Source organism: Hirundo rustica, chromosome 1 (assembly GCF_015227805.2).
Source record: "Hirundo rustica isolate bHirRus1 chromosome 1, bHirRus1.pri.v3, whole genome shotgun sequence".
Classification (NCBI taxonomy): domain Eukaryota; kingdom Metazoa; phylum Chordata; class Aves; order Passeriformes; family Hirundinidae; genus Hirundo; species Hirundo rustica.
Genome location: NC_053450.1, coordinates 86630517 through 86644597, shown reverse-complemented (window position 1 = coordinate 86644597; position 14081 = coordinate 86630517). Strand labels below are relative to the sequence as shown.

The 14081-nt window shown below is 39.6% G+C and overlaps 1 long non-coding RNA gene across 7 annotated transcripts in view; it reads left to right on the top strand.

Annotated features, from left to right (window-relative positions):
* LOC120762413 (uncharacterized) overlaps positions 1–14081 on the top strand; it is a 38588-nt gene that overhangs the window by 834 nt on the left and 23673 nt on the right. For 4 of the 7 annotated variants that reach the window (XR_009208511.1, XR_009208512.1, XR_005703895.2 and 1 more), the window contains exons 1-5: positions 4–115; positions 781–1977; positions 3147–3281; positions 9631–9749; positions 11071–11602. This is a non-coding gene — a long non-coding RNA (uncharacterized LOC120762413). Of the gene's footprint in view, positions 1–3; positions 116–780; positions 2353–3146; positions 3282–9630; positions 9750–11070; positions 11603–11840; positions 13861–14081 lie in introns of those variants that run through there. The other 3 variants (XR_005703905.2, XR_005703900.2, XR_005703901.2) reach the window with 3 other exon arrangements.

Below are 14081 nucleotides of genomic sequence, written 5' to 3'. Positions count from 1 at the left end.
GACGGAGGCTCCGCCCCCTCCAGCCCCCCCACCCCCCAGCTCTGGGGGCGGCGGGGGGAACGGGTCCGGATCCGGCGGGAATGGAGGCGGTCGGGAGTCAGCGGGGTTGGATGAGGTACTGCGAGGGAGCTCTTCGCCGTGGGGGCCTTGAGACACCGGAACACGTTTCCCAGAGAAGCTGTGGATGCCCCATCCTTGGGAGCGTTCGGGTCTGGTTTGGCCGGAGCTCTGAGCAGCCCGGTGCAGTGGAAGGGTATCCCTGCGCATGGCAGGGCGTTGGAACTGGGTGACTTTTAAGGTCCCTTCCAACCCAAGCCGTTCTGTAATTCCATGATCCTGTTGAAAGGCCTTGCTCCGCTTAATTTGCCTTTCCAGGCTGTGGGCTGCGGGTTCGGGGCCGGGGCGCGGGGCTGTGTCTGGGTGCGCTCTGGTGGCTCCGGGAGCGGAGGGTGCAGCTGTCTCGCCGGCGTCCTCGCCTTTCAGAATGAGTGTCAGACCTAGCGTGACTGCTGCCTGTCTCCTAACAGGAGCTGTTATAAACTTCGCACAGAAACGCGGTAACGTTGCTAACCTGTATACCATTTTTAATTTCAACTGGTGATTTGAGAGGTTACATATGGATAATTTTTCTTATGCTCACTTCTTTCAGATAGTCGTAAAATCTGCAGACATCCGTAGGGCTGGAATCTGAATCTGGATGTCATTGCTCCCCAGACTTTGGATAAGACAGTTGAAATCATTAAGTGGATTTTAACTCTTTTGTTCATTGTCTTTTCACAGATTCACAGACTGTTCTGAGCTGGAAGGAGTCCAGAAGGATCCTCAAGTTGAGCTCCTAAGTAAATGTCCCGTACGGGGATTGCACCCACCACCTTGGTGTTACCAGCACCACGTTCCAACCAACTGCAACTACAGCAGATTAAGAAATGTAACTACAAATACCCATGTGTTCTGTCAATGAACCTGCACATCACTGTGAGGGCATCACTACATCCCAGCTCTATGCTGCTCTGCCTGAGGATTTTGAAGCCCAAATTGCCTGTTCTGGTGGAGATACATTGGTGCAAGCTCTGCCATTTCACAAGTAGGATCGAAAGATCAGGATGCACCTGGCTCAAATGTGTGGAACTGATATGGCGTGTCCGATTTCAGGCTGCCCTAAAATGGACCAAGGTAAAAATGAGTTATATAGCATTGGAGATGAAAAGAATGAAAACAAAGAAAATCTTGCAAATAATTACTGTCGTGTTTCCTGTGTATGAGATGCCGTAAAATAAGAGTCCTTGCGGTTGTTACATGAGCCCAAGCATAATCCTCATGCCTCATCCTCATTTCATCCTGTGAAATAAACACCTTGTTTGGAGAAGTAGCAGCTTATTTTCAACTTGAGGAACCCTGCAATGCTGACTTCTCTTCCATATTCCAAGAGAAAGGATAGATAAACCCAGTCTGTGCCTCTTAGTGTCTGTCAAGTTTCTGGTGTTAGAACCCAGACATTTGCTGGGGAAATTAAAAGCATCTAAGGCTCAACCAAGGTGTAAATATCATAAGGAAATCAGTTGAAAGCTGGATCTAAAGGCTCAACTCACCTTGTGCCTTAAAGCTGGGATCTGAGAGAAAGCAGCACTTCTGAATGTGTGGAACGTAGCACTAGAGCTGAAAGATGCTGAGAAAATCCATTTAAACGGTCATGATGTGGATCATGGCTTTAAATGTGTTTATTGTCACATGACTGAGTAGATCTTGATGGAAAATCATTGAAAATCATGCATGTGGATAAAAGAAACCTACCAGTGCTTCATCTGTGAAAGTGCTTTTGTACCACTTGATAAAGTGCCTGGAAAGCTCACAGAAACAGCCGTCAGAGGAAACCTCATCTCAGTGCGCATCATCCGAAACTGAGCAGATAAGCAATCTTCATGTAGCTTGCTTGGCATTATCAGGATATGGTTGTGTGCCCACACAGTGATTTTACCAGTAAGTCAGGTTTTATTTTTCACTCTCATCCAGTTGCCTCCTCAGCTTAAACTTATTGCTGCAAATAACTTTGTTTGGTCAATGCAAAATTTATTGGAGCATTTCAGTATGAACTGTAAATGCTATCATCAGAAGCTGCTGTAAAATATCTTCATGACGGTTTGAGCAATGAAAATGTAAGAACTGTAAAAATTCTAAAAATTTGTTGTAAATGTTCACATTTTGATGATGTTCATTCGCAAAATCCTGTCTCATTTAATATTTTGGATTCTGGATCCTAATTTCTAGGAGTAGTCGACCATCATATTCCAACAATTTCAATATTAGTGCCTTTTTAATGACTCTTAACATCACTGTGAAGGTACTTCTATCAAGGTAAATGTGTTTTATCTCTACATTTTGTGACATTTCTAATACTTAAATATTATTTCCATTTATAAATAAAAGACCTTGATTATTATAATCTGTCTCCTAAATAGCAAAAGGATGTTGTTCCAGTAGTTCTGTTCCCCTTTGCATTAACTACAAATGTCACTTTTGTACCAATTATACTTTTGGTTTCTCATTGCTTAAATAATGCTTCTGATAGTAATTTCAAGTGCTTTGCCCTCCATAAAACTGTGCAGTTAGTGCTCTCCTTCATGTCTCTAGGTAAAAATCTTCAATGATTGTCTACAAAGGTAGTCTGGGCATTTTTCTGTTTAACCATTCAGTATTGCAGGTGGTTGCAGAGATTAATTGATTTTAGCAAGGTTTCCCTGGCTGCTGCTGGGATATAAACCAAATTCTTTGTTCCTGGGTTGAACTGCTGAAATAAACAGGGCAAGGAGATCTGCTCCTTTTGAATGCCTTTATTAGGATCAGATTTGGGTGAGGGCCTGACGGGTCACAGGCACGCTGCCGCTGCTGCTCCCAGGAGTGACACGGAGGAGGAGGTACGCAGCTGTGTCTGCTGACGCGCGGGCAGAGCCGGGACTTCTGTCCTCATGGGAGCACCACAAGGCCTCGTTTGGCTTGGAGGTCCAGTGGTCTCATCTCGGACGTTGTCGAAACTACCCAACTTGGGGAGGGGGTAGTCTCACTTTTGCACAGTCTGTCTATATCTCTTGGGTGTTTCAATTCAATAGAGTTCCTCTGCTACAAAGCAATCTTTTTTCTGGTTGATCCAGGAGCTTTTCCCCAGCTGACACATGGACTCCTTTATTTGCATGTCCGCCATGTTCCTCCTCCTCTGGATCCTGGCCGCCATGTGGAGAAGCAGCGGGGCTCGATGACAACCCAACAAAGAGGGAACAGAACAGGGGGTGAGTGATAACTAGGAAGTATAGCACAACTAGAATGCTAATTAACAAGGGGATGAACATTTAACAAGGGACACTGAACCAACAACATGCTCTAACAACCACAGTTGCTCTAGCCAGGCTTATTCATCTCACTACTGCTTTGGTTCTGACTGCTCAGTATGGCCAAGTGAAAGAAAGTTGACTGTGGAACAAGGTGATGGCTCATGGGTGTGCTCTGGAGTTTGTGGCAGCAGTCAGGTAAGGAAACAGACAAGGTTGGGAACACGAAGGAGTGTGGAATGACATGGCATTCTGTGGTTGTAGCCAGGCATCTGTGTTGTGATGTAGGGTTCAGATTAGATTATGAAGGGTTTTGATTGGAAGGTTTCGATTGGATTACATGTTATACTGTCTAGTGTCAGGGGCTCCTTTTCAGGAGTTTAACTTCCCCGGCATTCAGGTGGTTTTAGAGTTCTGGCCCTCTGCAAAGCTCTGTGCCAAATGCAGGAAAAGACGGAGTCTTCAAGGTTACATGCTTCGTTTATTAGTTCTTATCTTACAATTTTCTCAGTGTCCAAAAGACGTTTGCCGCGGCTCAGACATCTGGTGACTCCTCCTGTCTCTGGGCTGTCCTTATCTTTTATACTAATTGCTACGCATTCTTTATTTACTATTTCTTACCAATGTCTATCACTATTACTAAAAAGGTCATCTTTACTCTGACCCAATCCTCACTAACTACTTTGTGCCAACGTCACTGCAGAAATGGAGTGAGGGAACAAGAAGGAAGAAGAAGGAGACAACGCCCCAAAATCTCCATCTTGCCCCATTCACTTCAATGCCAAAAATCCCAAAGCCACTGTTTTTTCACACTGTGATATACTAAACTACTATTTTACACACTCCTGTGGCCTGCAATGCCTCCTGCAGTGCAAGAAGCCTCTCCCATGGACTGAAATCAAATCCAGTGTCTCTCTGGGCTCTGGGCTGGGGTCCCAGACCCCCCTGCCCAGGTCCCTGACCCTCCAGGGCAACCAAAGGAATGCCCTGGACTCAAAGTCTAGTTTTGATGCCTTTGTCGTCTTTGAGATACATGGGCTTGTTCTGAGGCTTTTAGTTTTTGACAGGGCAGGACATAGAATTTTTTAAAAGTTTATATGTAATGGTCTTAATTTAATATAACTGGGTAGAAACACCAATTGATGTAGGGGTTTAATATTTATTCTTTTTCTGTGGGAGGGAGAGATTAGGAGAGAAACAAAGCAGGCTTAAGCTTAAAAATGAACAAAATTTTTCATGTTTGCCACAAGACAAAATAGTCCAGTGCTCCCAATGTCACACATCTGCTGCCGCCCAGAGTTTTCGCAGACTGTGATGTTCTATCCACAGAGCTCAGTGTATCTGGGGTACTATTTACAAATACTTCTAGTCTAAAATCATCTTTGACTCAAAGGCTGAGACCTCCTTTTAACCCAGGAGCAGGGACTTTAAAATTCTCAAATAAATCTCAGTTACATCAGTCCTTAATTTTGATTAGAATAGCATTCTACCCAACGATACTAAGATGCTGCAAAGAACAGTTCATTTCTCCATAATTTACCTTAGAAAAGTCCAGTTAAAAATGTCCACTTCTTCAATCCTATTCCAATATTATTAGTTCTTTCACTTCTAATCCACTGACTTCATTTGGTGTCTGTCTCTACGTACCCTCTGTTTTCTTTCTTCTTTCTCTCAAGGAAGAGTTGTGCTTTAAAAGCTCTATGTTGCTAGGAGAGGGCTAAATCTATCCGGGCCTGCGAGGGCCACGTGCACGCGCTGGGCAGCATGGGGCTGAAGAACATGCAAAGCTGTGCTGATGGAGGAAGCTGGTAGATGCCCTTTTTTCCACCCCTCGGTCTCATCCAGGGTGGTCCGGCTCAGAGCTACCACGACGCTGTAAAAGGGCTCAGCCCAGGCCGCTCCCACACGGAGCTCTCGGAGGCCCGGCCGCCCAGAGGGGCAGCAGGGCCCGACCCTGGCCCGACCCTGGCCCGACCCTGGCCCGACCCTGGCCCGCCTGCCACCTACGATGTTACCTCACGGCTGATTCCGAAGCAAGAGAGGATTCTGCTGCAGATTGGAGTTTTAAATGTCCTTTCCAAAGTCGCATTGACATCCTCATTGGTCAAACTAGCTGCCAATATCTTGGCTAGCTCTCTGATAGGTCCCTGTCCACCCCCACCCTCAAAACCACTCCACGGTCCTGGCAGGGAAAAACATTTCATATTTCTCTATAACCAGAGAACAAAACTGTTCCAACCCATGATATTATAGCAGAATATCTGGAGGAAAAGTAATTGAGAAAATAGGAATTTTTAGAACTAAAAGCAAAACAGGTTTTTTTTTATTTGCTTCACAATGACTTACGGTGTCTCCTTAATTGTGATTGTAAGCCAAGAACAAGGCTACAGTCCAGTAAAACTTTTTCTCTAAGGGGGTAGGAAGGAAAGCACATGGAAAGACAATTGAAATTCACAGTATTTCAAAACAGAGATGACTACGGCGGTGAAAAAAAATGAGTGCTTATACAAACTATTTTTTTAAAGTGAAAGGAGAAGTGCTTTTTATTAACAAATTATAAATTAATGTCTCTTGAATGAGTAATTTCATTCCTTTTGGGTGGGAGGCGTGGGGATGAAAAATCCATCTTCCTTAAAAGTGTAGTGAGAAAACCTGGAACTGGGTTTTCTGAGATGCTCTTTTGACAATTTCCATTATATCTGGGGGCGATGATTTTTGAAGATTATTACTTACTATTCATTGTTATATTAACCTGCAGAAAGTTTGCCTAATTTTAGCTTCCTAGTGAAAAATTTAATAGGTTAAATACTTAGCAAATTTTTAAGCTCTCGGTAGTATTGTGAAATTGTAAATATTTTTATTTTTTTCTGAATATTGCTGACATTTTTTGATAAATGTAAGCAAAGGAGACCTTTCTAAATATTTATTTAACACCATGCTGATTTCTATATATTTTTGCGGTGCAGAAGAAACAATAAACTAAGAAATCCTCAGCTTGCTAATGTTTTTCAGATGTTTCATTCCTTTAAAGGAAGCTTTACTGTAAAATTATGAGGAACTGTTTTCTGCTGATTTATTGTGCTTGTGGAGCTGATACAATGAGAGCATTCCTGCTGGCTATGGGGATGGTTTTTGAAATAGTTTTAAACACAGCTTCTTAGTACTAAGCTTGTGTTTCACTTAGTGTCAAGTTCTCAGTGTAATTGCTAACGTTATTTGGTACAATATGCTTGTTGTAGCTTATAACTACATGAAAGCCTAACTGGTTAGTGGAAAACAGTGAACAAATTGAATCTTAAATCTTATTAAAAAAGTTCAGAAGTTGCTGCAAAGTTGAGTGATTTTATATTAAAACCTTTACAAGAAAGGGTTAGTGGTCTTGATTGCATTTCCCTTTAAGCAGAAATCCTCTGTGCAAAACCTACAACCTCCCTATTAATACTTTCTCCAGACCAAATTTAGATTGTCAGCAGATGTGCTTAGAAGAAAATGGACACATAAATTGTATTGTGTCTGCCACTAAAAATAATCCTTTGAAGCTTGGGTATTCTAAAGTATCTGTTCCTTCAATATTTGTCGTATGCTCTGCAATTCACAACAAAGGAACTCCACTGCAAGTGCATGTTTTGCTAACTCAGTTTTAATTGTGATTTGAAATCTTTGAGAGCTCCTTGTTATCATGTTTTGGTTTGTTTAGTTTATTCTGTTTTGACCTTGTGAGTGCACTAAGAATTCTTAGAGCTGAGCTAACCCTAGGTTTGCTTCCAGAGTCCCCATGTCAAATTATTTCTTCGTAATCAATAATTGCTCTTTCTTCTTAAATGCTGTACATCTCAGCCAAATTTGGCCTCATATTGCTTAAATAACCACAAAATACTTTAAAACTACATAGGAGTTAGGTTTGAACGTTTATTTTAATAACTTTCATGTGGATAAATGTCTTTCTTCTATTTTAAATTAATGTATTTGCTCTGGTTTTAAGCTATCGTAACAAACGGTGGCTTTCAATGCAGCTAAGAAATGTATCAAGGTCTGCAAACATCTGTGCAAGAGCAGGTACTGTCTCTAACTATACTGAATGCAAGATGTGAGATTTTTTTGCAGTTACTTTTTTTTTTCTCCCTCCAATGCTAAATATTCGTTTAATACAAGTGTACGTACAAGTAAATTTGTTTTAATTGATAGAAGAAGGCTTTAGAACTCATTAAGGTAGAATAAAATGGTGGTTTGAAGGGCAGGGAGGAAGGTTTGGGGACTTCTTAGAGTTTGCTTGAAGGCACTAAACAAGGATCCCCCTCTTTCCAAGGCAATAGGTGGGCTGAGATGTGGCAGCTGCATTGAGCTTGCAGCTGAGCACCTCTTGCTTAGGTAGAGGAGAAAGGAAGGCAGCATCAGTGCAGGAAATCTGGATGGTAAGACATGATGAGATGCTTGGGTTTTGAATACTTCTTCAGTTGATTTGAGTTTCTGATGGGCTCATTTTGGCAACTGATAATTGCTTGGTTGGATAACTAGCTGTTAGTTTAAAAGGAAATTTTGCCTTGTTAAGTTAGCAGCAAGTCTATCTTCCTTTGTCAAGTGTTGCTCCATCTCAGTGAGGCTTTATTTCCATCTGCAAGAGGTGGAGATCCTTGCTTCATACAAGGAAGACTCTTATTCCCTTACAATTTTGTTCTTTGTTGTGTTACTAAACTGGGGTGGGGATACTATACTGCTGAGAATCTGAAAGCTGAAGGGTGCTTCATGTCTGAAGCTTTTCTGGCTTTAACTTTGTGTAGATGTGAGTGGAGTAACACCAGAATTGTAATACTCTTCATGATGACCATCCAGGTTCAATATTCAATTTAGATCTATTTTGAACCAAAGGTTTAGTCTCTTTCTGATTTCTTTTTGGACATTTAATGATGTCAGACATGCAAGTCAACCAAAATGATTCAGCCAATTTTCTAGAATGCATATGGAGAAAACTTTCTGTTCATGATGTTTTCAAGTAGAACCTGCAAGAGTGTTGATACTTTTTATTTTAAAAGCCCTAATAGTCCATAGCTTGAAGGAAATATATAAGCATTTTTCAGGTGGTGTCTTCTGTTAGAGCAGCTGAAAGGCCACACTGATGGAAAAATCTGTTGAGATTTGGCCTTTTCAGTGTCTCTGAAAAATGCAGTGAGCAGTGACAATACCTTACTGCAGGAAGCTGACTGTGACCAACTGTTTTAGGGAGGCACGGAGAGAAACTGGAAAACTTTCCAGTTTCCTTTGGCACCTGGCTTGCAAAGGTTTTTAATTCTTTTGTAGAGAGCATATAAAAGATGTTGGATGCTGAACACCAGTGGGGCTGGAAAACCTGTGAGCTGTTGCCAGAGATAAAGATGAGATGAGAGTAATTTAAGCAGAATTTGGCATGTTAGGAAAAGTGATGATGGGTCATGGTAAAGTGAGCCAATCGTGAAATAATGGGGAGTCTTAGAAAATGAGAATAACTTGGGCCACAGTTTGGTCTGAAGTGGACAGAAAGATTTAGTCTCAGACATGTGAACCAGCATTAAAATTAAAGAGTACACAATCACTTCTATTTACTATTGCTGCCATTATTCAAATGACAATTAATTCAAACATCAGAGGGTTTTGGTGTGCATATGCATGTCTGTGTATATATATATAAATTCCCCATTGTGAAACCTGGCATAATTTTTTTTAGTTTCTTAGGTATTTTGATTCCAAAAATGAAACCTAAAACTTGTTGCATTTTGAAAAAAAAGCAAAACCACCAAAGCAAAACCCCCAAACAAACAACAACAAAAAAACAAAGCTTAAGAGAACTCCCAGTACAGGTCAAGAAGCCAAGCACTTGTCTGTGTGGGTGGGTACACTTGCAAAATCTTCAATTACCTGATTTGCCTGTATACAAATTTCTGCTCCCAGTGATCCTTTTGAAATTCAGTGTGTAGACTAGGTAGTGCTTCATTAGCCTCACTTTATTCTTTAGAGAGCAAAGTAGATAGACAAAAAACAATGAGACCAAGTTACTAAGGCAACTTTGATTTTGGCAATACCTAATTTTTATTTCTTGTCTTAGCAGCCTTAATGAGTTGAGGCTTTGTTTGAGTTTTTTAACATAGCTTTTATTTTATGTTGTGGGAAGTATGTTGGGAATTTACCTTAATATACTAAAATAAATGACCAAAAATGCTGTCTTCTTTAGCAGTATGTACTGCTGTATGTTCTGAGTTGCTAGGTTCTGCATTGCAATATACCATGTGTGTCCCATACAGTACACGGTTGTGTAAGAGTTCACATATTTCTTCCTTAGGGCCTGTGACATACAGACTCCTTAGAGTTACTGGCTCCAGCTCTGTCTCACAACATCCTTACGTGTGTTGGTGGTGTCTTGACTGAACCATGCTGGTGCACACTGAACTGGGGAGTCGGGTAAGTGTTTATTTATGCTTGAATACAGCAAATGAAAAAAGCAGTAAGATTCCTAAATATTTTTTAATCTGTATGTGGTCACAAAACTGGCATTTTATCCTCCCTTTTCTCTTAGTCACTAGAGACTCCAGAATCCAGCAGTATTTGTAATCTGATGCTTGCTGTGTCATCACATTAAAAGGAATGGGTAATTTAATAAATAAGACTTGGTAACACTGGATGAGGAAAAAAAATCTTTAATTTTTTCTTTCTGTAAACAGCAGTCTGCTGAAATGTCTCACATTATCAACTTCTACTTTTTACAACTTATCTTCAGAGTTTGTACAACTGTTTTGAGATTGATTTATTTATGTAACAACATCAGATTTTATATCTTGTTTGTAATCTTTTGGGAGAGTGGTGAAAGGACAATTTTTTTGTGTTTTTGGTAGTTTGTTGCTAGTACAAAAGCAGTAATGTACAAACTATGTCAGGACCAAAAAAATGGAGTCAAATTAAGTTATTCTGTGCTAAATTATATTTGCATGGTTGAAAGTATTTAATTTACTCTGAAACAAACACTGGGTATCTTTTCAATCATGTAATGTTTTTTTTTTCTGTAATTTTACAAAGTATGGTATATATTTAAAAGTGCATGCAGCACTGTTTCTTAAGGTTATATATCTTGATTTGATATTTCACTGATCTTTGTATTAGTGTTAACAACATAATAGCATTTTATGATATTTTAACATTTTTGAATATTCATAACAATGAAAGTAAGTCAGTTCCTTGCAGTTTAGTACTGTATAAAAAGTTTGGTTGTTCTTCATCTACGTGTACTATGATCACTGGAAGTTTACATGAGGAAACTTAGAAAAGACAGGAATGTTAGAAATGTGCATTGTAGGATGAAGCTTTTGTGTGATAAATACATTGTATTCAGGTAAAACAAAGGGATTCAGGTCAAGTGAGAAACCTGAAAATCATGTTTCTCCTTCCTGTATTGTCACTTAAAAAGAAAGGGATATTTATTGTCGTGGCAGGTGTGTCAAACATAGTAGTACCTTCTCAAATGCTGTCATTTTTATGATTATAATTTGTGTTTACCTAATTTTGTTTTTATCTTTCATTGTGCTGAGCAGCATTTTAGCAATTTTATAATGTAAGAGTGCATCCAATAGTGATAATCTGTACTTCCAAGATGTGTGTGAATGGCGGTTAAACATTCCTGTAAATCACTTACCTATTTGTTGTATTTGCAGTATACACAAAAATAAAGCTGAGCAGTTCTTTCCTCAAAATTACTTATCTTTAACTTCCATCTAATTTTGCTCCACAGGTTAAAAAACCCCCAAACAACACAGCAAACGAACAAACAGAAGCCAACTCAAACAAATGACTTCATGAGAAGCTCTGTTTTGTGTGTGTTTCACAAACACAGCACAGATGAGGAGCAAGGTTTATTTTCTCAACAACTTTGTCTTTCATCACCTGAAAGTTTTATATCTCAGATTTTTAAGTTGTTTCATCACTGATGGTATTATAAAATATTGGTATAGTGTACTTGGGGTTTCTTTTTGAATTAGTTTACTTAATGTATTTTTTAAATGGCAATGCAGAGAAGAGTTGAAGGAGCAAATGGAAAATTACAGAACTGCTGCTGCACTTTTGTCTTCTTTATGGGATCAAGTATTCAAAACCAGACATCAGTTGAGAAGACAACACAAACAAATCCATCATGAAGAAACAACAAACCCACAAATGAAAGAGAGGAAGAGAAGAAAGAAGCCTGAAGATAATCTTGTGTGTTTCAACACAAAAGCTACTTGAAAGAAGGATTCAAGCTAATTTAAATGCAGTACTTACAGTAGGTATGATCTGTATTATAGCAAGATTTGCTATTTTGTTTCTTAATTGCAGAATATTTGGTAATCTGGCACATTTTTTTATTTGCTGATTTACTTATATAATTTTATAAGAAAGTTGCTCTTAGATAGCCTGAACAAAAATAAAGATAGCTGCCTCCTACTTGGTTTGTGGTAGTACCAGTCTTTGGAATAAATTAAGCATGTGCTGATCAAATGGTGTCGCTAAGGTTTTCTGCTATAGTTTGTTACGGGCAACAACAAAGTGCAGCCACTGAAATAGGCTCTTTCAGGAGCCAAGAGAAATGCTGTGAGGCTTCTTGGAATTCTGCAAGTTAACTAGGTGAAAAAACCAGCTTCCTTTGGGTCATGGCTGCATTTTTAAGAGGAATATTAACTGAAGCACTAATTTTATCAGTTAGTGTAAAATTCCACTTATCTGCACTTGTAATTGTTAATAACAAGATTTTTCCTGACCTCAAGTGCATCCTTTCTTCCAAAGAGATTTTGAGAAAGCTTTCCTGTTATTTAGAAAAGATCTCTTTTTCTTTGATAAAGAAGATAATAATCTCTTGCAGTCCATGAGTTGACATTATAAAATATTCTAATAGCTTTTCTAATATTTAGGTAGAGAAGCTTGAGTACATCTCTTTCTCTAGGTTTCTTCTAAGTATGTGCATTTGGCTTGGGGTGTTTTCTCTTTTTGTTGTTGTTTATGGCCATAGATGTCTGTTACATTGTCAGAAAACATTTTTACAATCGTTTAACTAGAGAAATAACTTTCTTTCACAGTTGTTTATCATAAATTAATTCTAATCGTCAAAGTTTTTTTTCCCCAAGGGCTTTTTTATTCCACTGTTTTCTAGGACTTAAATAATTGTCTATACCGAATCTGGCTTTCTTAATTTGAAGTTATTATTGCTCACGTGGAAAGAAATAAATGCATGTTTTAGTAGCTCTCTGAAATTGGTATAATAAAAAGAAAGCAAAAATGGAACTTGGGTTCGGTTAGTCAAAGGCCTCATTGCTTGAAGTGAGCTAGAGCATTTTTGTTAGTAAGGAGAGAGCAGACCAATGTGCTTGCTGATGATGTACCTTGCACATAGGCATCTGTCTTCTGGGCTTTTGTAAAAGCAAGCTGTCAGTTAACAAAGCTTGTCTCTGAAATGGCAGAAGTATCGTGTCAAGCACTTTACATCGTTACACCATTACCACAGTTACCTGTGAAACACTGGAGTATGGCAATCCAAAATTTATCTGAGGTTACTTTTGAAATGTGACAGCTGATGTACGCACTCAGGTCTGTTTTGAAAGAAAAAGGAGCTTTTATGGACTGGGTCTCTGGAGCTCTCCTTGGAACTGTGAAGATTAAGAATTTACTTGAACTTTTCATACCTGCTTCTGACTCAAGCTTTGCTTGACTTTTGTACAGCAAAAAAACCTTCATGTCAACACCGTTCCTTTCCTACACTCCCCCGATGTGCAAACTCATAAAACTGGTGTTACCCGTAGTCCCAGCCTGCAGCTGTCTCATAATTCTTTCCACTAAAGGCCCTGTCCCCAGAGCAGAACAGGATCTGTTGGGAATCACGGCCAGCTCAGTGGTGTGTCCTGCGGCACAGATGGAATAGCTGGTGACAGAAGGGGGTAAGGATAACCCTGCTGTGCTGACTGGCTCTGAGAGCACGGGCTGTGCCCTGCACAGAGCTCCAGAGTGCCAGAGCGAGCTGCCTCATTTTCTCTTAGTCCCAAAATTGTCTGTCGTTATGCCCAGATTACAGATGCACATGGGAAGTATATTTTAGAGTCTGTGGATACTGAAAAACTTAAAGGAGTTCCTTTAAACTGAGAAAGATCTGCTGTCAGGAGGTTAGCGGCAAAGTGTTGGAAGCAGGACCTGGAAATCCAGCTGTTTTCCTGGCCGTCCCGTGACGCTTTGTTTGTTTGCCTCCAGGAGGGGGCAGCAGATGAACAACATCAGGGGCTGGTTTTTACTTTTCAAACGCTTTTCCAGTGTCCCTCTGCCTGTGAATCCCAGCCGGGGCTCCATACCCGTGGGAGAGTTTAAAATTATGATTCCTGCCTGTTTGCTACAAGGTTAGCTGGACTGTATGAATCGGAAGTCTTCATTCTGTTCAGTATTAAGCAGTAGAATTTATTTAGTAAAATCTATTTCAAGTTTGTAAAAAGGGCAGTTCTATATTGAGACTTAAGATTTTTATGACTATGGCATTAGGTGTGTATATATTTTAAAGGATAAAATAACCAAGCAACCCAACCCCATGAGCTTATTAGTTAATGTCATCTAAGACTTGCTGAACATCTTTCACACACTTAATATTATATAAATATAATATTTATATACTTAAATATTATTTGCATACTTAAATATTATATAAATATAATATTTATATTTATTTTCTATGTTTCAAGTTGCATGTTACAAATCAAAATAGTGTTCTCATAGCCATTTTTCTCCCATCAG